The 24,820-nt window shown below is 36.6% G+C and overlaps 1 protein-coding gene across 6 annotated transcripts in view; it reads right to left on the bottom strand.

The window, feature by feature from the left end:
- The window catches only part of LOC146404944 (uncharacterized), a 488,622-nt gene that overhangs the window by 327,147 nt on the left and 136,655 nt on the right, over positions 1-24,820 (bottom strand). For 5 of the 6 annotated variants that reach the window (XR_014839802.1, XR_014839793.1, XR_014839794.1 and 2 more), the window contains exon 2: positions 6,446-6,563. The gene's annotated coding sequence lies outside the window, so the exon portion shown is untranslated. Of the gene's footprint in view, positions 1-6,445; positions 6,564-20,167; positions 20,296-24,820 lie in introns of those variants that run through there. The other variant, XR_014839801.1, reaches the window with a different exon arrangement.

Genomic DNA, 24,820 nt, shown 5'->3' with positions numbered 1-24,820 from the left:
GATTTGGATATTTCTTCCTCAGAAGCTCATCTTGGCCACCAATATCCAAGGGCAGGAATCAGCACCAATGTATATAACAGCATTCTCTAGTTTCATTCTGCTCAGCCCCTTTGGGGTAACTCATACACTCTAACACAGAAATAAGGACAGCCACTTAAGTAGAATCATCTTAATTCAATAAGAGAGATTATTTGGGGTAATAGTTAGATGGGATGAATACTTGAGTTTCCATTCATGTTCCCATTGGTTAAAATCTTCCATGTCCTATTGTTTTAGATTCTGATAATTCTAAGATGTGGGCACTAATCATTAAAGTCTGAACTTATCTTTTATGTATATCTTTGTTAGTGAATATTTTCTTATAGGTAAGAAATGTCTCCTTTATTAAGCACTGCAGGTTATACTAGATGAGTGTCAGCCGTCATCACCACCCATCATGGACCTGACTGCCAGACCCTTTGAACTGATTAGGGTTGGGAATTCAAGCTTTATTATAGCATCATGCAAGTGCATTTGTCTCTAGCTCTCCAAACGCCATATCTACTTGTGAGCAAAGGAAGGTACCAGATTTGTTACCCTGATGAGTTATTATGACAATTACGAAATATGCAAAATCCTTTAATGTAACACCAAGAGGATAAAGCCCTCAACATTACAGATTCCTATTAATTGCATCTTACATGCATCAGATCATTGGTGCTTCACACTTAATAAGTACTCAGTGAATATTTGTTAGATAAATGAATTAATGCATTGCTACCACATCAAGATGGGTATGAAAATGACAAAAAGTAGAAAATAATTTGGAAAAGTGAAACAATTATGATGTTACAAAATGAGACTATAGGTTTTTTTCTCATTAAAAATATATTTTGCTATCATAGCAATAATGCTTTAATAATAACCACAACTTTAGTTGACATTCAATTCAATTTATCAAGGATCATTCAACTGAGGATGTGCTTAATTAACCCCATGGAACATATTAGAATACCTAAGCCAAAGTCTCTGTCCTTGAAAACTACATCGTGCCCTGGAATATAGGACATAAGCACGAAAGAGAAATATTTCAAACAGTCATGACTTAATGGAATTCCCAAATGAGCAATACACAGAAGCACTGGATGCAAAAAGGGCTCTATCTCACGCCCCAAGAAAATCTATAGAGCCTTAAACACTCAGGACTGAAGCATTCGTTTTGCCTGATGCAGCAATTAAGCTGGCGCTGAAATCAATGCAGCAGCTACTAGAGCAATCTGCAGCTCTGGGTTGCACTTACTTACAGCAATTGATTTTCCACAGTTTTGGGGTTTGTTTCACCTCACTCTCATCACCTCAGACCCTCTGTGCCTCCAAGGTGTCAGGCACAGAGTCGTCGCTTCTTTGAAATCTACTCAAAGATCATTATTGTGCTCTAAAGCTGCAAGAGCTTCAGGAAGGGGAAAAAATCACATAAACACTTTCTGACAGCTGCCAAACATTGCTCAGTTGTCGCTGCTGTTCCTGGCACATAAATCACCCTTATTTAGAGCAGCTGCACTGGCTTTCTCCTAACCCTGAAATTCACATTCTCCAAAGTTAGGGTAGCCCCAAATGAACCAGCTTCATCTCTTATCACACTATCCTCTCCCCAGCTTCCCTTACACACATCCATCCCTCTCAGTCTACTTGACATTCTCCAAAGATACTCTCAACACTCAGCCCATGGAGCTCTGCTCAAGTCTTCCCTTCTCCCAGCACATACTCGGAAGACTGTTCAAGTGCTACCGACCCCATATATCCATCCAAATTAATTCACCTTCTCCTTTCTCTAACTTATGATATCTTAACTACAGATTATTAAATGTTATCATGCTTATGTTCCACTCACTTATTAGTTTCCAGAAAGTCACTCACATTTTTACCCAACATTGTGCCTTGTGTTATATGCTACACACACAGACAGAAATAAATCAGGCTAATGTAGCATTATACAAAAGAATATGTTTGGGCACCAGAATTAAGTATGTTTTACAAGGTCAAGATATTTACCTATAATCATACCTGGAAGGAGATCACTAACTTGACTTTTGATGAGGATGAGAGTGACACAGCTACATTCCAAAGAGTGTCTTACATGGTTACTAACAAGAGATGATAAAGGACAAAAGTGTGGTCTGAACTCAATCTTAAATGAACCAAAAGGAAACTTGGTGGACTAGCACACCTGCTTTTTTGCTTCAAAGTGTTTGTACTACTGACATATTAGCAATACTTTGGGTTTTTATATCAACTTGTGACAGGCTAAAGAAAGTTGCAGGGCTGTGTAGTTTCTCTTCAATTATCAGAGACTTTTTAATAAAATCTCATTAAAAGATATAGCTTGGTCTTTGCAGACCAACAGGGAGATAAAGTGATGAGTACAACAGAGAACAGGGTTTCCTCTTTCATAAACTGAAGTAACAACAGCAGTGAGTAAAGAAAACTACATGGCAGCTTAAAAAAGAAGCTGAAGAAGTAAAGGATCCCCAAGTATATGAAACAGACTATGAAGAACCTTCAGAAATCACTGAGAGACAATTTATGAACTTAATGTTTGACAAATTTATTTTGACCTTGTGATATAATACAGGTTACATGACAATGACAAAAAAGCTCAAAGTAGGTAAATTATTTGACAAATATTCTAATCCCTTCAACAGAACAAGTATTAAAAAAAAATTTCTGTGGGTCAGCCACCATACTTATAAATTCTGGGTATTTTAGATCTTAAACCCAGTAACTCTATTACAAATCCAGGATCCTGTATACTGTGTCAAGATGGCTTTAAAATCGAAATAATAAAAGGCATTGAACTTGACCCCCGAGGTTTCTTTCCACTCTGGTGTTCAAAGGCTATAATGGATTTTTTCCTTGGTAAAGTTGAACTGATACTTTAGAGGAGACTAGTGAAGTCTGGGAGTAGCGTATATGGAAAAAAATTAGAAGTTTTTTTTTTTTTTTTTTTTGCTCTGAGCAAGAAAAGAAATAGTTTTGTTCAGGTCAAGACTTTTAAACTTTCTAATCTGTTTCCATATTGTGTTACCATTCCAAATTCAAAATAAGTGATACCCTTATATTCCAGAAAATTCAGTCTAATGGGAAAAGCAGAAGCAGTCACTTCAATATAACAAATAAATGTTATGATAGTGGTAAGCAGAGGAGCAAAAAAAAGTATATTTAGCACAATCTGCATAACAAGGACACATTTTAGGGAAAACTAGACCTCAGTTTACTTTGATATTAACTAGAAGTTGCTAAGGCGAGAAAACAGAAAAGGGCAATCCAAGTAGGTGTTGCTGAATAAGCGAAGGTATGGAAGAAAGAGACAACACGTGCTTTCAGAGAAATACAAATACTTTTCTGATCCTAAAAAGTATAAAGGAAAAAGATTGATTAGCAAGGAAATTGGAGTGATAGGTATGATTTTCTTCTAACCATAAAGAAGAAAGCCATTTATAAAAGTAGGTGACATCGCTGTTTGCAGACATGATGCTATACACAAAAAATCCTAAAAATGTCACCAAAAAGCTACAAAAGTTCATCAGCAAATCCAGTAAAGTTGCAGGATATAAAATTAATATGCAGAAACCTGTTGCATTTTTATGCACTGACAACAAACTATTAGAGAAATTTTTAAAAAATTCCTAATCATGTCAAAAAGAATAAAATACCTAGTATAAACCTACCTAAGGAAGTAAAAGACTTGTACTCAGAAAATTATAAGAAACTGATGAAAGAAATGGAAGATGCAAACATATGGAAAAAGATACCATGTTCATGGATTGGAAGAATTAATATTAAAATGTCCATACTACCCACTCTATAGATTTAATGCAATCCCTAAAAAATACTATGGAATTTCTCACAGAACTAGAACAAATAAATCTAAAATTTGTATGGAAAGCAAAGGAACTTGAACATCCAAATCAATCTTGAGAAAGAACAGAGTTGGAAGTATAAAGCTCCCTAACTGCAATCTATACTATACTGCAAAGCTACAGTAATCAAATCAGTATGGTACTGGAACAAAAACGGACATATAGATCAATGAAACAGAAAAGAGAGCTCAGAAATAAACCCATGCACTTACTATCAATTAATATATGACAAATGAGGCAAGAATATACAATGAGGAAAAGATAGTCTCTTCTATAATGGTGCTGGGAAAACTGGAAAGCTACATGTAAAAAAAAAAGAAATTAAAATACTTTTTTACACCATATACAAAAACAAATTAAAATGGCACTAAAGACCTAAAAGTAAGACTGGAAACCATAAAAACTCCTAGAAGTAAACATAGAAAGAACACTCTTTGGAATAAATTGTAGCAATTGGCAGAGGGTGGGAGGGATCTATCTCCTAAGGCAAAGGAAACAAAAACAAACATAAACAAACAGTACATAATTAAACATAAAAGCTTTTGCACAGCAAAAGGAAACTATCAACAAAACAAAAAGACAACCTATAAAATGGGAGAAACTACTTGCAGACTATATGGCCTAAAGGGATAATATCCAAAGTATATAAATGGCTTATATAACACAGTGTCAAAAAACAAACAACCTGATTAAACATTGGGCAAAAGACCTAACTAGATATTTTTCCAAAGAAGACATACACATGGCCAAAAGGAACATGAAAAGATACTCAACATCACTAACCATCTGAGAACCACAATGAGATATGACTTCACACTTGCCAGAATGGCTGTTGTCAAAAAGAACACAAATAACACATGTTGGTGAAAAAGGAGCTCTTGTACACTGTCGATAGCAATGTAAATTGGTGCAGCCACTATGGAAACAGTATAAATGTTCTTCAAAAAACTAAAAGTAGAACTGCCATACGATTCAGCAATTCCACTTCTGGGTATATATCTGAAGAAAACAAAAGCATCAATTTGAAAAGATATACCTTCACACCAATGTTCATAGCAGCATTATTTACAATACCCAAGATGTGAAAGCAACCTAAGTGCCCATCAACAGATGAATGGATAAAGATTTGAGACACACACACACATACACACACACAGAGAGAGAGAGAGAGAGAGAGAGAGAGAGAGAGAGAGAGAGAGAGAGAGAGAGAGAGAAATACTACTCAGCCATAAAAAAGAATGAAATTTTGCCATTTGCAACAACATGGATGAATGGAGAGTATCACACTTAGTGAAATAAGTCAGACAGAGAAAGAATATACTGTATGTTATCACTGTGTGTCATCTAAAAATAAAACAAATGAATGAATATAACAAAACAGAAACAGACTCACAGACATAGAGAACTAACCAATGGTTACAAGTGGGGAGACGGAAGAGGTGAGGGGCAAGATATGGGCAGAGGATAAAGAGCTACAAACTACATATGTAAAACAAACTACAAGTATACATTACACAGCACAAGGAATATAGCCAATAGCTTATAACTTTAAATGGAGTAAAATCTATGAATATTTTAAATCATTATATTCACCTGAAACTAATATAATGTTGTAAATCAACTACACATCAATAAAAATAAATAAATAAATAAACCCTTTGGAGATGCTACCTACTAATTTAAGACCAAAAAAAAAGCACGTGACAATTTCACTGGGCCTTCTGATTGATTTAAAATTCAGCCATGGTGATTTATGGCTGGTATTTAGAGGACTGGTCACCCTATAGACACGCAGTTTTTACACATAAATGAACAAAGAAGACTGATTCCATGATTCCAGTAATAGGAAGAGAAAGCTTGTGAGTGCAGACATGTTGACCATTTATAAATTGTTTCCACTGCAGTTAGCAGGTTGAATAGAAGGAAAATGTCAGATTTCTTTGGAGAGTCCATTTTCTATATCACCATTCTCAGTCCAAATAACTCTAGACACTATATCTCTTAGCACATCCATCATTATGACGGTCAAAGGATGTGGGAAGAAACACTGTGCTTTCTTCAATAATGCATCCACACCACCATACCAGGGAGACCTCCAGTTACCAACCTCACTGCCAAGCTACTGAGTAAAAATTTAAAAAACAAATAACCAACCCATAAATAAATGAATACATAAAACAGTGACATCACTAGATCATTATTAATTTCTTTTGCGTAAAGATGGCTCTAACCTTAGGCAAAGATATAAAGAGACATAAGAAAACAGGCAACAATCGCAAGTGTCATGATGTCTTTGAGTTGATGGCTAAACTCAGATATGCCACATATTTATCCCCAGGGAGGACTGGACATTTCCACACGAGGACCACACTGAGCAAGAGGGATATCCTAAAGCTGACCCCATAGAGATTTCCTTTCTGATGTGACAATTTGATATATTTTATACCATTCATATTAATTCTCTATTTCCCAATTGTTTTCCCCATTTTAGCAAGCAGTTCTGTTCTCCATCAACTAGGAAACTGTAAGGAAATTAATGTTCCTACCGTTCTGCCGTCTCTGCAGGATGTTTCCAGATTTCATAGAATCCAAAGCTTGCACAGTGTAGCATATGCTTTGAGGTGAGGACAGATGGGGAGTCAGGCAGCCACATGTTGTTTTGGACTAAAAGAAAAAACAGTAATGGGAAAAGGACTTAGAAAAGTGGGAAAAGGTCAAGCCAATCATTCATTTGAATGCCAAATCTAGGAGTTAAGATATCTCAAACAAGCTCATGAGGTAATTGTTATATAATAGTGATTTATGGTTATCTTTGTAAACTTATTCCAATGTAATTTAGCTGAAATGTGACTCCCTTTTAGAAGATGAAGGAATAAACTATTGGCTCACACTATGAAACCTTGATGCCAACTTAGTTTTTTGTTTTTTGGTTTTTAACTACTCTATTTTTATTTTATTTTTAATTTAATTTAATTTTATTTTTTTTGCTTTTTAGGGCCACACCTGTGGCATATGGAGGTTCCCAGGCTAGGGGTCAAATTGGAGCTACAGCTGCCAGCCTACACCACAGCCACAGCAATGCCAGATCCGAGCCAAGTCTGCAACCTATACCACAGCTTACCATAGCTCAGACAATGCCATATCCTTATCCCACTGAGCAAGGACAGGGATCAAACCCACAACCTCCTGGTTCCTAGTCAGATTCATTTCCACTGCACCACTATGGGAACTCTCAACTTAGCTTTTCTTAATGATACAGAATCCTTCTGAAGCTCAGGATTTGGAAACCATTTTATTTCCTATATATATATTTTTTTACCTTTTCACTTATAAAACAAATCTGGATATACAAAGAGAAGTGATTAACAAATATTAGTATTTTGGTATGAGCTTACTGTCCTTAATTCAAGTGCAAAACAAAGAAATTTCACCTCTAAAAATAACCATGCTATGTTTCTAAAGTAATTTAACAGACAAGGATATGCCACCAGGTCCTCAGTTATTTTCTCCCTATAAGAGACAGAGAGACACAGTCAGAAATTGGAAACCACATCTCTGAATTTGAGAAGATGTAATATAAACAACTAACTTGTATAAAAAAATTTTTGACTAGATAAATGGTCCTACTAGAGTACTCTCTAGCACTTGGAAGCTATCTTTTTCTTCCACAAATTTCTTTATTCTGCACCTTTTGTCCCACAATTAATAGCATCAAATCTGATTTCTGGGAGTTCCTATCGTGGCTCAGTGGTTAATGAACCTAGTATCCATGAAGATGCAGGTTCGATCCCTGGGCTCACTCAGTGGCTTAAGAATCTGGCATTGTCATGAGCTGTGGTGTAGGTCGAAGACACGGATCAGATTCTGCGTTGCTTTGTCTGTGACATATGCCAGTGGCTACGGCTCTAATTGGACTCCTATCCTGGGAACCTCCATATGCCATGAGTGCGGCCCTAAAAAGACAAAAAAATTCTGATTTCTATTTCAGAGAGTTTCACTGGTATTCAGGTACTGTCTTATACTCACTTAGTACATTTAAAGTCAGGCATAATGAGGCCTTAGTAAATTTATCATATTATAATTTAATTGAATATTTAACTTTGGAATTCTTCATGACTCAACTCAGTTTACTGAGTGCCTATTATGTGCAAGACCAACAAGTCACTCCTGAGGAAGGGCAAGATCAAGAAAATCCTACCTCCAGGTAAAATCCCGAGAAGCCTTCTTATTGTGTTAGCCAACTCCATCCTATCCCTTCTGGAAGAACGACTCATCTACAAAACTAGCATTTCTAGCTCCCAACATAGAGCAATCTGTGATTTATCCACCAGGGAAGAGGACTTGCTGTCCTGATCCAGGCAGCAACCACAGTTTGGAATTTATGAGTCCACTAGTTTGTGCTCACCTCCAGTCTAACCCTCCCCCACATACCAAAACCTGCTTTCTGTCTCAGTGCATGCTACCCAAATATTCTACTTCTTTTTCAAGCACCAAAGCTGCCTTTAAAAAATCCACTATGGGGAATTCCCTGGTGGCCTAGTGGTTAGGACTCCATGCTTGCACCACTATAGCCTGGGTTCAATCCCAAGGTCTGGGAACTGAAATCCCACATCAAAAAAATTCAAAAAACAGAAAACTCCACCATGTCTTTGTGGATAGAGGCATGCACAAACCAAACAGCAATAGTGAAAAAGCAGACATAGGCTCTCTTTATCTTCATGTGATACCTGGTCCAGTACCTTACCATGCCACTGTATTCCCCCACACTATTCTTAATACAGTCAAATCAGATAGCTTTAAAATTCAAGTTCATGGTAAAAATAATAACATCCCTTTCAACATATATCAGTAACACATTATTGTGCTCATGTGAGATTATTTTTCTTGATTTTATCTTAGAAGTGTTGTCTACTCATAACCTACAACTAACCTAACAACTAATATCTAAGTAACAATAAAATCACAGTCTAGAAATTGTCCTTTTCTTTCCTACAGTCTAAGTCTTTGAATTCATTTAACTCAATCTTCTCCAATTCTCTAGTCTTTAATCTAAAAGCAAAGAGGCCAGTGATGACATGAAGAAACTCATCAAAGACACATTCAAAGAAGTCACTTACTATAGATGCCCTGACCACAGCAAGCATTCACTCTATATCTAAGATTTGGTTCTGGCCATAGACTGAATGTTTATGTCCCTCCAAAATTCCTATGTTGAATCCCTAATCCCCAATGTGAGGATATTGGGAAGCGGGACCTCTGACAGATAATTAGGCCATGAGAGTGGAGCCTTCAGGAATGGAATTAGTGCCCTTATGAAAGAAACCCAAGAATTTCATCCCTTTTATCACATGAAGACACAGTTAGAAGACAGCTATCTATGATCCAGTTTGTGGGCTGATTCACCAGACACTGAATCTGCCAGAGACTTAATTTTGGACTTTGCAGCCTCCATAACAGTGAAAAATAAATTTCTGTTGTTATAATTCACCCCACCTATGGTACTGTACATAGAAGTTTGTTACCTACCCCTTATTTGATCTCATATACTTTGATATCTGAAATATTACATGCTGGAAAGGTCACTTACATTTCTAAATCAGGTTGGATTTTGTTTAACCTTTTTTTCTTGAATTAACAGCTATTTTAAAAATAGGACAAGGACCACAGCAACAATAAAACATAATGATATGTTTTCTCACTATCCTGGGAGGGACTGGAATCTGTCAAAAGTTATGACAATTATAATAAAAATAAATTGTCCCATTTATTTCAGGTTGGAGCTGAATCACCTACACACGGGTTGGAGAAATCATATCTGGTGCTTCTGTTTTCAAGTGAAAACTGTGTATCTTCATGGGAAGAAGCCCCAAGGAGGCAACGAGACCTCCTCAGGGTAATAATCAGGCAGAGCCTAGATGACTGCTCTTAAAGTTGCTGTAAAGAGGATCCTTACTCAGAGAGAGAGCAGACAGAGAACGATAAATACTGTTTAATTTCACTTGTATATAGAACCAAAAAAAAACTGTACTCATAGAGAACAGACTGTTGGTTGCCAGAGGTGGGGGAAAGGGGTGGGCAAAATAGGTGAAGGTGGTCAAAGGATATACACTTCCAGTTATAAAATAAATAAGCTCTGGGGATGTAAAGTACAGCCTGGTGACTGAAGTTAACGATATCATGTCATATATTAGAAAGCTGCTAAGAGAGAAGATTTTAAAGGTTCTCAACACAAGAAAAAGAAATTTGTAACTATGTGAGGTGAAGCATATTGACTAAACTCATTGTGGTAGTCATTTCACAACATATACATAAATCAAATCATTAGGTTGTGAACTAATACAATATTATATGTCAACTATATCTCAATAGAGCTGAAAAAATTAGTTTTCAGTAAAGTTGATTTTTAAAAAATGAAAGTATTGGAAAACTTTCTCTCTAACACAGAGAATATTTGAATTTACTTCTGAAAGGCAATACATTTGCCTTGACAGTGGGATAAAATGTCATTGATCGTGGATTGTAGAAGGTTCACATAGGTAGACTAAGTTAGTCATGACTTTTATCACCAGGAGAAGTTCCTGAACCTTAGTACCTCTTTTTGGAAATAAAAATAAGGAAAACTTATAAATGGTTTTAGTCATCTTAGAAAAAAAAATATCACCCTGTATTTTTTTTTATATAGGTACTTGTAATGCAAATATTTATTTTCAAAGTTTGGTAAATTATTCTAGTCTGTGAAGAAAGAAGTAGAAAGAAAAGAGCCATAGGAACCAAAGAGGATGGGGACTCAACTAGATCTTCTGGGGAAAAGCATCCTGCCGAAAATAACTCTACTTTTTCCTCCTCATTTGTTTGCTCAAACCCATCCTGTGCATATAAACTAGTGCTTTCTCTGGCCCCTGAAATTTTGAGGAAATCTCATAATTTTTGTTTGATCACTCTCAAATAATTAACACTCCTCCAAACATTTTCTACATAAGACTCTTGATTTGGAAACTGATATACTCATTCCAGTGTTAGAATTATGACTCTCTTCTCCCAGCCATTTTAAAGCCTTTTCCCGCCCCTTGCAGCAGAGGACAAAGGACCTGAATGTGCTTGCTTTCCAGTTCCCTGCCATTCCCCATCCTAGCTGGCAGAAGTTTCAGACCCTCCAGGGTGAGGGACCAGGGAAAATGATATTAGGAGGAAGGTAAGGGCATACCCTCCTTGGGTGGCAGTGTGTGTAAGGTTAGTTCTTTCTCTCAAGGATAAGTGGAGCTCTTACAAATTTCTCATAGTTGTACCTACAGGAGACTTCTGACTCCAACTCCCTTAGTGCATGCATGGTCTCCAGCCTGGCTGATTACTTCTAATTCCTTCCTTAGCCCCTGGACAGCCATTGCTCTTCCCTCTCTTTGGGGAATTATCTACTCCATTGGATGGTTCTCTCAGAAGGAGCTAAGATGGCTCAGACCAGTTCCCTTCTGGGCAAAGACATAGTTCATTGCCTACCTAGCTCCCTGCATTTCAACCTCTGACATAGGTTGTTTCAGCCAGAATCTCTTGTAAAGACAAATTTGGGGGGCATAGAATTTGTCTTGATACCTTCACCTCAAAACTCTAAGGGACCTAGGTTAATTATTCTGATTGTTTCTCTAAAGTCCCTTACATGCATTTTCCCTCTTGTATGGGGGAAGCAGGCACACACTGTATATCAACAACTTTTTCCCCCTCCCCTCAAGAAAAACCCTTCTCATCTGAAAAAAAGTCTCCCTTTCCAACATCTCCTGGTTTAAGAGGTAGATTTTAATATTTTAATTTTATTTTTAGGTATATTTTAAGATCTCACAATTGAAGAATCAAATGTGAAACATTTCATGGGCCAGTGTCATTAGCCAAGGAATCTCTCATTTCTGGTTTGATTACTCTCAGTCTTTGGGACCCTTCGCTTAAAATGAAATAAGAAAAGTCCCATTTTTCTACCCTATTTTATATTGATGTAGCACCTAGTCCTCCCTCTTGCTGCCTGTAGAGAACACCACCAATCTCTTTCCAGTAACAATGAGACTTATGAGTATTTCAGATGAAAATATGCCTTTTAGAGTTGCTACCATCCAAATTTCAATCAGCTCTTATGCAAGGTCAACCTATCTCCTAATGACATGGCATCAAATTAAGCCTCCATAATAGGTATCTTAGACACCTCTGGGGATGATATAAACATAAGGAGAAACCCATTCTAGAGGTAAACCCAACCAAGAGTGGATGTAAATGGAATCAGATTGTGACTATCCAATCTGTATTTAGCACCTAGCATAATGACTGGCACACAGTAAACACTCAACGAATTGCAGTTTTTACATCATCTCTACTGGACCTCACTTTTCTAATGAAAATAATATCAAGAATTTGCCTATTTTTACCCATGTGAAACATCACATGAGATAATATATATATAAGAACATTATTTAACCTCTTTGTGTGTTATGCATGTATGTATCCAGAAATATTCCATGAAACTAATTATCTGATGGAATGGACTATTGCTAATTTTGAAAATATAGTGAAATCTGCATCTACATCAAACACAGGAGGAACGCAAAGAAGATAATACTTTCAATGAACACAAGAAAAGACTAAAATGATGACTACAGGTCTCACTGAAAGTCACACAAATCAGAGGCAGATTTCTCCTCATTCTAGCACTAGATAGAAACAATGTGGGACGCATAATAAGGTCTATTTCCCAACTTTGGGAGAAAGGCTAGCTCTTGGGGTTGATTCCCTAGTGATCCACTCTCCTTCATACAGACACTGCTATCCACTAAGGTATCCATTAGCATAAGTCAAGACTGAGAGACAACAACGCAATCTGTTTTCATCGAAAAAGAAAGAGAAGATTGCTAGGGATTTGTACATAATTTAGGATACAGCAGGACATTTGCTGGGCCTTTGCAGCAAAGCCGTTTTACTTATAAACAGTTTAGAAGAGGAATATTTATAGCCTTTCGACCTCTCCCGCTGGCCCTGAAAGAAATTGGATTTTCAACCAAATCCATTTACAAGGAGAGAGCTATTCATTCTAATAAAACCACATGGTAAGTACATTAAGTAGGGAAAAAAAATGTCTTTTGATGAACAGAGAGACATTACACCCACAGGAGTGGCAGAAGTCTTGGTCAAAGTTAAGGATGGCCGCTTCTGATCTCAGTTGAAATTTTCCCAGCCCTTAAAGCATGACAATACTACAATAGACTGCTTTAGAGTTATGCAAGTTCAATTAACCATAGGGTTCAATTTCAAACTTGACAGTTGGAGTATGAGTTGATGTATGGAGAAGAAAAAAATGCTAAATCCCTTTAAAGGAATGTTAACTTCTAATCGATTTATTTATAGTCCTAACACCAGAATTAGTATGAGGGGATATCAGAGGATATGGAATATGAATATTTACCTTTGAAAAATATTTTACCGATTTGGAAAGAAAAGACCAGTATATACAATGTAGAACATTACAAAATTGAACATAATCAAAAGTTAAAAACATATTCAGCTATTCAAGTAATTTGGACAAATTCAGATGAACTTCCCTGAAGTTTACCTGTAGGTGAAAAGCATATGAATTCAAAAGCTTGGATTGAAAAATGTAGACGGAGACTGGAAATTGAGAAGTGAGAAAGAAGAAGGTATTCATGATTATATCCTTGTTCCTGACTTAACAGACTGAATGGTGGCGACATTTCACTAAGAGATGTAACATAGAATGAGAATTGGAGAAGATACGGTGGATTCATTTAGATGCATTGAGGACAGAAGTGGGATTTCAGCTTACATCTGATCCCAGTCCCCATGGCCTTCCTGCACTGTGCCCCTGCCGTAGACTCACAGCCCTTTTACTAAAGGAGATACAAACAGCACAGTGAACACAGTGAACACAGTCCAATGATTTCAAAGAGAGGGTTAAAGTGTCATGCAGGTATTGAACTAAAAGGCTAAAGTTTCTTCCAATCTAAAATTTTAATGAGAAATCTAAGAATACTCTGAGATTTGCTGTAGATATTTGTAAAATGGAAATGAAACTGTGTGGATGCAGATCATATAAATTAAGCTTACCTACATCTCCAAAGGGACAATATAGAATGAGACATCAAAGTCATAAATTCTACCAGCAAACACTGTCTCCCTTACTCTGCAATGATAGATGACCAGTTGTTCTGTCTGTCAAATAATTCATTCTCCTCAGAGTTTACAAGTTTATAAACATAAGAGGATTTGCACTTTCATAATCACACAAAATTCTCCATTTTGAAAGCCTAGAGTCAGTTTTTGTAAATGCATAGGATTATTATTCCCTAGCTGTCATCACAGAGTGAAGAGAGTCACCTTCTCTCCTAGAAACATATAGTTTATAATCAGATGACCTGTGTAGAGGCTTTAGCTCAAGCATTTATTGATTATGTGACCTGGGGCAAGGCATACAAGTTTCAGCTTGTGATCTCTAAAGTAGGATTAATAATAAACATAAGTGAGCAGTGGGGATCAAATGAGATAAGACGGTGACTTACAATTTCTATTCTATGGAGACTCTGGGGTAAGGAGAGGCCAAGCAAGAGGAGCCACAGCCCTCTCTCCATCCGCCACTGCTTGGACCAGAGAAAGTCAGCTTTTAATTTTGCAGATCTCAGCTTCAGGCCTTTAAATTCCCAGTTCAATTATTTGTCAACCACATCAGTGGTTGTTTCCAATATAAACATTCTTTCACAATCATCCACATGCTATGATTCACAGAGCATGTCCATAGCCATTAGCTCATATATAATCCTTACCATAATGCAAGAAAATTATCTTTCCCACTTGAATGCTAACGTACTAAGACACTAAAAGACTGAGTTTCTGTATGTAGACTCCAAGATGAGGCAGCAGTAGCTCCCAACCAGAGAAAGGCAGGCTCTTCCTGCAACCCTGGACAGATTTCACATTCCTGTTTCTGCCAATCCACAAGATACCATCTTTAATTTGAAAATTGTTTGCCTTTTCAGATGACCTATGTTCTCACAATAAACAAGCCACATTCTCACTTTTCTTCAAAGAATGAAACTTTTGGCTTATCTTAAAGAGAAGGTAAAAGCATTGATTCAAAATCCGATAAGACTTAGAGCATAGCCCATGTTTCCGTCTGTGAGGCCATACAGAACACATTGTCCCCAGAGTGTGTAGACAGTCATCCCAGCCCCAGCAGAGCACACTGGGAGGGACAACCGTCATTATATGGAAACGACAAACACATCAGCAACAAGGGTCAGAATTTTCTTGTTATTGATGCTCAATTTTATCACGTTTAAGAGGAACAACCATCTGGATTTTTTTTCCCTATTGGACATCCTCTTTCTATCTCTTTTGTAATCCCAAACGCATGGATATATTGATATTTTCTCTACTCACTGAATTCCCATTAATTCATTAATTTATCAGAGAAGCAGTAAGCACTCATCCTTTGCAGGACATTTGACTAGGTATCATGAATATTGCATTTATAATAACCAGTTCCTACTATCAAGATGTTCTCAGTCTTGCTAGAAAGTCATTTATATAAATACAAAGCAGAATGAGGTGAGTACATGAGAGAAGAACAAAGAGTTCTGAGAATGCAATGAGGAAAGGCCATTTTTGACCTAGGTGATCAGTAGCAGTTTCTGGGATGAGACAGTCCTGATGCTGGAAGTTCACAAGTAGACAGAATCTCACTGATAGGGTTCAAAAAGTTAGACTTACATGAGTGAGCTGATAATAACCATTGAGCTGGCACAATGGGTCAAGGATTCATCGTTGTCACTGTAGCAGCTTAGGTCATTGCTGTGGTACGGATTTGATCCCAGAGGCCTGGGAACTTCCACGTGTCAAGGGTGTGACCAAAAAAATTGAACTTCCACATTAAAGCTAATTGTTAAAAAGTAACATAAAAGATTATATTAATGCCCTGAAAATAATAAATTAAATGCAAGTTCAAAACCTCAAAGATTTGGAGTTCATGCTGTTGTACAGTGGGTTAAGAACCTGACTGCAGTGGTCTGGCTCAGTGGGTTAAAAGGACCTGGGTTACCACAACTGAGGTCTAGGTCGTAGCTGCAGCAGGGATTCAAGCTCTGGTCTGAGAACTTCCATATGCCACAGGTGTGGCCACTAAAAAACAACAACATCAACAACAATTCAAAGGCTTGTATTTACCTAATATTCCTTTCATTGCTCTAACATCTGTTGGATAGAATAAAATTTTTCTATCTCATTAAGAGATTTTACCCATGTTCTTATGTTAAGAGAAAGTAGTAACTGTACCTCCATAATGAAAATTAAATTACAAGAACTAGAATTGAAAACATGGCCATGCCTGTGGCATGCGGAAGTTTCAGGGCCAGCCAGGGATTGAACCTGTGCCACAGCTGCAACCTGAGCCACAGGAGTGACAATGCTGGATCCTTTACCCACTGCATCACCAGGGAACTCCTCTTTGTAGAAACCAAGAGGTTAATTTTGAGGTATGTATGAAAATTCAGTCAAGAATAACCAAAGACAGTTTGAAAAACAATACGTGAGAACTTAAATAGAAATTAAGATGTTTTTAAACTACATTAATTAATGCATGTGTTGATGTAAAGATGAACAAATAGTCCACTGATATTCTAGGAGCGTGAGCGCTGAAATACATACCTTCCAAATCCCTTTCCCTATCTAAATACTCTCTCATCCATCACCAGGGTATGGCTGTATGTCATGGCAGTATGACACAGCTCTGAAGTCGGATTTCTAGAATCACACTCTCAAAGAGAACTAGAATGTTCTCAGCAGTTTTAACTAAGGCTTGTCCTATGACCTAGAAATGCACTTAGAATGTGGTAGTTGACTCCAGTTCCCATTATCAGATGCACCCTTCAAATTAGAATAGAATTGTTCTAATATAATATAAAACCTCTTACTCTGACGCAAAAGATGCACCCATACTGTAACAGTATGTATTGCAGGAAGGGAACTGCCATGTCATCACACAGCTCATCAAAGATTCAGCCAGTTTCAGCATCCAGATTTTGATTCTTAAATAGGTAAGTTTTGTTGCTGTTGTTTTTGTTTTTTCTTCTCTCTTTTTTTTCCCTCCCTCTTTACAATACCCCCAAATTACCAGAATGCTTACTTTTTATCCTGGGGAAATAATCTCTTCTTGTCCTCAAGGTTAGAACAAGTTCTTAAGTATTCCCTATGGTCATCATTGGCTCTGCTCCCCATGTAAACTTGCATAGCAAAGATATTTCAATCTGAGACAAACTATTTCCAAGTTCCTCATCCAGGACAGGAGGTTTAATGAGACAAAATGCTCTCTGGGAGTATCTTAGAAACGAATTAATTGTGAGAATTTTGAAAAGAAAACAAATTATCCACTAAGAATTTGGAAGAAAAGAATAACACCTTGTTATTTTTTAAAGGCACAAGTAACAGAAGGGAAATATTTTTCAACAAAATAATTTTACCTCCAATTGTAAAATCTGGTTTCTTCTAAAATACGTATATAATGTTCAGAGAAGGAGTTCCCGTCATGGCGCAGCGGAAACGAATCTGACTAGGAACCATGAGGTTGCAGGTTCAATCCCTGACCTTGCCCAGTGGGTTAAGGATCTGGCGTTGCTGTGAGCTGTAGCATAGGCCGGTGGCTATAGCTCCAATTAGACCCCTATCCTGTAGCCTGGGAACCTCCATATGCTGCAGGAGTAGCCCTAAAAAAAAGAAAAAGTTCGGAGAAAAGGAATAGAAGAACATGAAACCATGAAAAAGAGTAAATCGCAGCTTGCAAAAACCTGTTATCACAATGGCATTATGTCCATATGACAAATCTATCATGTATAAACAATGAGCAATAGCGTTCTAAAAGATGAGTATCAAGCATAAATTGATCCATGTTATGTCCTCATCATTCTACTTCCTGGACTCTGCATTCTGACCAGCCACAAGTACTCACTGTCCTTCACATTGGCCCAGACCATTTACCTCCACGTGATTCCTCTGTCTGAACTTCCCAGTATTCTTCTTTGCATTCCCATAAATAGTAGACACAGTCCAGGTCACTTCTCCATTTATTTAATTTTAAGATAAGTACTCCACTCGCATGGATCAAAACTTCAGTCTCCCTCCTACTACTGTTCCTCAGACATGACCAAAGATATATTTCCCAGTGTGTTCTTCAATCAAGAGAAATATTTTATAACTATGGGTGTATGTGTCCATATTTTACACAAATATGTCATATTAATTGTTTGTTACCTTGGGCAAGTTATTTAACTTTCTATAGCAGTCTCCTCATCTGTAAAATGGAAGAAAAATAATACTACAGGCATCATAGGGTTGTTTTGAGGATTAAATGAGTTGAGTACACACACAAACACTCACACACACACATATATATATGAATCACTTAGAGTAGAATCTGGCACAGAGCAAGTAGTCTATAAAAGTCACTATTATCTTAATAATCTTAACATAATTTTATTCCCTGTGAAAATAAACATTCATTAACAACATATGTCCTGGTACTATAATACTCCATTTTATTTTTATACATTGTTTATTTGGAGATATCTTCTTATAGGGGATTTAGGGTCTTTATAATTTCTCTCTTGCAATGAGCATCCTAAGAATTGTGTGCACTTGCCAAACTAAATTCTTAGAAAATCTTAGCAGTGAGGTCAATGGCAATGTTATAATGGCCTTTAAAAGAAATTTACAGGCAAAATCGCAGCATAAATAGATGTGAGCACTTCCCCTCCAAATTTAAACTACCACAACTCTAATGCTTTTATTGTTATATTGTTTTTTATTGTAAATAAAACAGGACGTATTTTCTAGATGCCACGAATGAAAAAGAAACCTTAGATGTAGTGGCGACCCCTCCTGAAAGCTGTGGAGGAGCTCCCGTTGTGACTCAGCCAGTTAAAAACCTGACTGGCATCCATGAAGATGTGTGTTCCATCCTCAGCCTCACTCAGTTGGTGAAAGGATCCAGTGTTGCTGTGAGCAGCAGTGTAGATCACAGATGTGGCTCAGATCTGGCACTGCTGTGGCTGTAGCCATGGCCAGCAGCTGTGGCTCTGATTCAACTCCTAGCCTGGGAACTTTCATATGCCACAGGTACAGCCCTAAAAAAAAAAAAAAAAAAAAGAAGAAAGAAAGAAAAAAGAAAAAGAAAAAAGCTATGGAGTTCATGGGGGAATGCAATCTGAAACACACCAGAGCAGTAACTTCCATGCAGAAGCTAGAATTGGGGCCAGAGATCCCATAGGTCATAGGGATCCAGCAGTGGGCATCAACTGAACTGGAAAATACCTGCCCATTTCCCAGGAACACAGAGAAGAATCAAGTCATTTATTTCCAATTCGTGATTGGAAAAAAAATCAACTACCAGAAATTAAAGACCTGGCTCTCTCCCAAGTTTACAGTAACTCAATATTTACAAGAATCTGGAGACAAGAACCTAGCCTAAAAGTTGGTTAACGATAGAAAATCCCATGGAAGGGGCAGTCATCTGTGAGACTTTCCAGTAGGGAGGCTTCTAATGACCAGAGCATATGTGGAAATTTTATAAAATACCTACAGTGTTAGTTTTTAAAAACATAGCACCGAGAAAGACAGCCTATGGAATTAACAAATGGAAGGATTCACACTATGGAAATAGAGACATTAGAACTTTACAATAAGTATATATGAAATGTTCAAAGTAATAAAGATAATGTAAATTAAAAAATAAGGAGAAGTAACAATTCAAGAAGGGAAAAATGAATTTAGAAGGCATAACTGAAAAAATAACAAAAACAATGCTAAAAGTTAAATAGGGAGAAAATGTGAGGAAAGTTAAGAGCATAAAGATCTGGTATAATTTCTAACCTAACATTAAAATGAGTTCCAGAAAAAAAAAAAAAGTGAGAGAAAATGGGAGAGAAGTAATATGAAAAAAAAAAAAAGAATAGTGATTCTAATCAAAGGAAAACAACATCTTCAGATTTAAAAGGCATAGTACAAACCATATAAATTATACAAACACATTTCTCTGTATATTTAGGGAAATGTCAATTCTCAAGAAAATAGAAAAGTTTTAAAGCTATCAAAGAGTGAGAAACATTTATCTGCAAAAGAAAAACAAGGGGACACTAGACCTACCATCAGCCACCACTAAGGTAGAAGAAAATTTTTTTTTAATTTTACAAATTGTGTAAATATAGCAGTCATCACAATAAATGTACTAAACTCACCAGTTAAATTAAAGACCCTCAGATTTAGGCAGGATGGACCAGGAAATAGCAGAGCAGATCTCCTTCTTAGAACAATTTTAAAAGCCAGATAAAAAAGAAATCATTTGCTTGAAATCAGCTGAGGAGCTCTGAAAAGAAAAGTGTACTTTATGCAGTGCTCTTGAGAGACAAATATGAAAGTACATGATATACCAGAAAAGAAAGTTGCAGACTATTGCATTAATGAACCAAAGATGGCCTCTGTGTACCAGACATTCATTAGGTTATTTCTTTCCTACAAGCTAAGATCCTTAGCTCATAAGCCTGACTTCCAAACTCGCATTTAACAGGTCCATTTATTTTAAAAATAGCTCAAACATGCATATTTTTAAACATGCATATTTTTAGCCACTGAGGGTCTGCCTCATAAAGCCTCTGACACTATCCTTTGGAGCTCCCTGACCCAGATATTCCCCACTGTGATGCTATTCTTCTGTCCCCTAGGAGTTCCCTTAACCTCCTCCCCTTCTGGATGGTGGACTCCATGCTGTAGGTCTCTGGAAGGTCTCATAGAGAAGGACCCTCCCATTTCATGCCACCTTGTCCAAGTGCTGCCAAATAAAGGCTGTATGTTACTATATTTCATGGTCATACCTTTCAATTTGATCAGCCACAAATGCCTCAAACTTTCTCCATAATATACATCAGGCTCTCAGTTAAAAACTCTCAAAGGCCAGGGGTAAATTAGTGGTGTGCCAAGCCTTTCTAGGACTTACATTGAGACAGTCCCCGACTTGAAAGTAATAATCTATCACTGTCTACTAGCTAAAAGATGAATGAGTCCATTCTAGAGGAAAAAATAGTCTCTAATTAGTTTCATCACACAGCCTTTGTCAATCAATCACTAATTAATAGATATGCCAAAAGAAAATACTATATAACTGGAATCTATGAGTAATAAAACAATATAGAGATACGCAAGTGATGAAAATATTATAACTATTTCATAAGGATTTTAAAATAGGAGAAAATAGATATGATTGCAGAAAATTTATTAGAGAATTGTTATCTTTATGAAAAAAGTGGAAGTCCTACCATTGATAATTCCCAAATCTTAAATTATGTTAGATGAATATTGGAAGCTAGAGGCCCAGAAGGAGAGGAAAGGAAGAACTGGGAAGAAGGGAGAATGACTAAAAATTTTTTTCCAACATTTATGAAAGATTCAAGTATCTCAAGATTTTATAAAAGAATGCATACAAAGAAAACTAAACCAGAGCACATAATAAACCGGTAAAAAACACAGGAAAGGAGAAACATTTAAAACTATCTAGAGAAATAAGGATGCATTACCTACAAAGGAGAATATAAAATGGCTGACTTCTCAATGGAAATGATGGAAACAAAAAAAGAAAAAAAGAGAAAGTATATTTAAAATTCTGAAAGATAAAGAAATGCCAAATGAAATTGTATACCCAATTAAAATGTCAATAAAAACCAAAGATGAAGTAATCATGTTTTTAGACATGAATCTCCCACCAACAAACCTGCACTAAAATAAATCTACTAAAGAGAAATGTTCAAACAGAAGAAAAATCTCAGAACTTAACACACAATTGTAGATTAAAATAAAAAGAAACAAAACAGATGAATAGGTATACATAAATGAATATTGACAGTGCAAAATGATAATAATTATAGGATTTAAAATGTATATAACATTAAAATACACAAGCATACACTCACACACATACCCTTAGCAAAATAAACAAATACACTTATAAAAATGGCCAGAAAGATATATAAAATAATATCAATGGTAATTGTTCTGGTTTGTTGGTGAGTTGCAAATAAAGGGTTTTGGACAAATGATTTTAATTTTATTTTTAGTCTGTATCTCTGTAGTCTCTGTGTAGCACACAAAACATGTAAAAATTTCTACCTTACTTCATGGAGTTAGTTGGAGAGATACACATTAAAAATACTTAAAAACGTAAAATATACCATAGAACAGATAGCAATAAATCTATATGATGCATTGCTGTTACAGCCATAGGAAATACACACGAATGCACACTTAAAGATGCTGACTACCAAAGAGTGGGAAACCAAGGAAGCAGCACTTGTAGACTTACTTTACAGAATGCTGTTCAAAGAATCAGATTTCCTCCCCTGCAACACCCATCCCCTACCCGCAACCACCTCCAAATTCTGGTTCTTTCTAATCCTCCAATGGATGATCAGGTTTGCCCCTGAGCCCTGCCCCGCCCAGATACTTATCTGGTTTTCGGGTCAGAAAATCCTGTATCCCGGGAATCCCTTTAGTCTAGTCCAAACCAGGAAAGTTTGTCACCCTAAAACATTATAAAAAATGAAACCATTTGTCCACTCGTGTCATTTTACAGGACTGTCACTAATGAAACTGTCCTTGCCTTTAAAAGCTGTGGTAATTGGTTGCATCTGCCTCTGGATTTGATATTCAAAGTTGGAATAACCCTTTCACGAGTCATGGAGAAGAATGGAGGTGTCTTCAAGGCATAAATGAAAACTTAGAACAGTGGTGTACATTGGATTGTCACCATTCACTTACTAGAATAATCCCATGTATCTCTCACATTATCCTCAGTTTTACCTCCTTAATGTTGAATAAAATTATACCCTGCATCTTGTCAGGGTTATCTCTCCTGAGAATTGTCCAGCATCGCCCATTTCTAAGCATCTTTTATAGGGATTGCCATATCATTTTCTGAGCATAAATAACAGATGACCAAGGAACTAGGCGTTTCACATATATAATCGTATTAAATTCCCAAAACAATCCTGCAAAATACATATTGTGACAATTTTACAGTTGTGTTAACTGACCTTCGGAATGGTGCAGTAATTCATAAGGGTCAAAGAGCTAGTAAGGGCCAAGAGAGGGCAGGAAATCATGATCTAACTGTAAACTTGAATTTCTTAGCAATTTATCTGAAAATTTACTTTAAGAAGCCTTATGAGTCATCAAACATGAAGTTGAGGTTTTAAAAGTGATTAATTCTTATAACCTTTGGGGTTTTTTTAATTATATAACTGTTTCTGTTCTGAGCTGAATAGACTTAAATCATATGATCTAAAGTGATTTAAAGGAACTATGCATCCATTTCACTCAGGCACACAAATGTCTCTCTGCTATACATTACTCTCTAAATAGAAATCGCTTTAGATAAAAAATTGTAATAGCTGAAATAATTATATAGTTTCTAGGTGAGTCATTCTGCAACTTTTAGTCTTTGGGAAGATTCCATATTTCTGGTTATCTGCTATGAGATAGTTTCCAGCTACCCACTTATGTCCTTGGTAAAATTACAGCCCATTATTAAACACATTTTTTAACTGAATGCAGTTGATTTATTTATGCATCAAGCCTATAGTTAAAGTTCACACTAAAACCAGAAATGCATTTTAAAGTTTTTATTGAGGCTTTTCAATAATTTCATCAGACATTTATTTAACCACATTTAATTAGATAGTACCCTGGGAAAAGACTAAATTTTTAGACAAAAGATCTGTTTATTACATTTAATTGAATTCCACAAATATTTACTGCTGTCTTCCTTCCTAAAGAGTTGGCACTCGCCCTGTTTCCAGAAATACAGAGAAAAGATGTTGTTTCTGTTTCAATGAACTCTCTACCTACTTGAGAGACATATCAGCAAATAATCACATGGTAACAAGTGATTCAGAAGCGGGAGGAGGATTATCAAGGAAGGCTCCCCAGAAGTAATGATGTCTAAGCTGGATCTTGGAAATGTTGCCACGTGGAAATCCCTAGGACCTATTCTAACTGATTTGATCCTCCTCCTTCACCTTCCTTCCAATTTCAGTCAGAGTAATCACAGATATCCCTGGATTTTTTCCTCATATTTTCATTCGGAGTCAAAAAGTCACCATCCTGCTCTGCTTATGGTGCATGCATTCTATTAGGCTACTACTTTCTGAAAATTCCTATCAAAATTAGGTGCTGATAAGATGCTACTACTTTCTGAAAATTCCCATCATGACTGGGCATGGGCTTTCCTTTCCTTCCCTTTAGAAATAACATTTAGGTGCTCTGTTATGTCACTTAGAAGAATTCTCCTTTATGTTTGGGTTATTGGAATAACCATTCTATTCTTCTTAACAGACGGTACACTTTTTGAAAACTCAGAACAAATTTCATTACTATCACTACCTCTGTCTCCTCACATTCGTCTACCCATCAGTGTTACAACACTTAACCCAGCATCTGCAACAGAGTAGGGGTTCCATAAAAAGAACCTCTTTGAGAAAGGTCTTTTTGCCTGAGAAATGAGCCATTGCATCCCTTGGCAGGGAGACAAGAGCAGACAATTCCAAAATAAATAAAATCAATATTAAAATGTACTAAGATGTCCCTACAGAAATGGGTTCTTTCATGAGAAATTAATCATTCAGTAATGCTTAGTTTCTTGTCAGTCAGAGATGGAGGGACTGGAAGAAATTTCCTTTCTTTATTTGTCCCCAGGGCTCATACTCACTCACGGCACTTGGCTTATTTTAAGCTCTAGATATAGAGAAGCTCTTGAACACCTGGAATCTAGAGGAAAGAACAAGATCTAGAAAATGTCAGAAAATCCAAGGAAAGAAAAGAATGACAACCAAAAAAAAGTGTTG

This window comes from Sus scrofa, chromosome 3, assembly GCF_054392235.1.
Source record: "Sus scrofa isolate SSC_HxYL_T2T_F1_AM1 chromosome 3, Sscrofa_HxYL_maternal_Yorkshire_Landrace_v2.0, whole genome shotgun sequence".
Lineage (NCBI taxonomy): Eukaryota > Metazoa > Chordata > Mammalia > Artiodactyla > Suidae > Sus > Sus scrofa.
The sequence above is the reverse complement of the archived record's forward strand: the minus strand, read 5'-3'. Positions and strand labels throughout refer to the sequence as shown.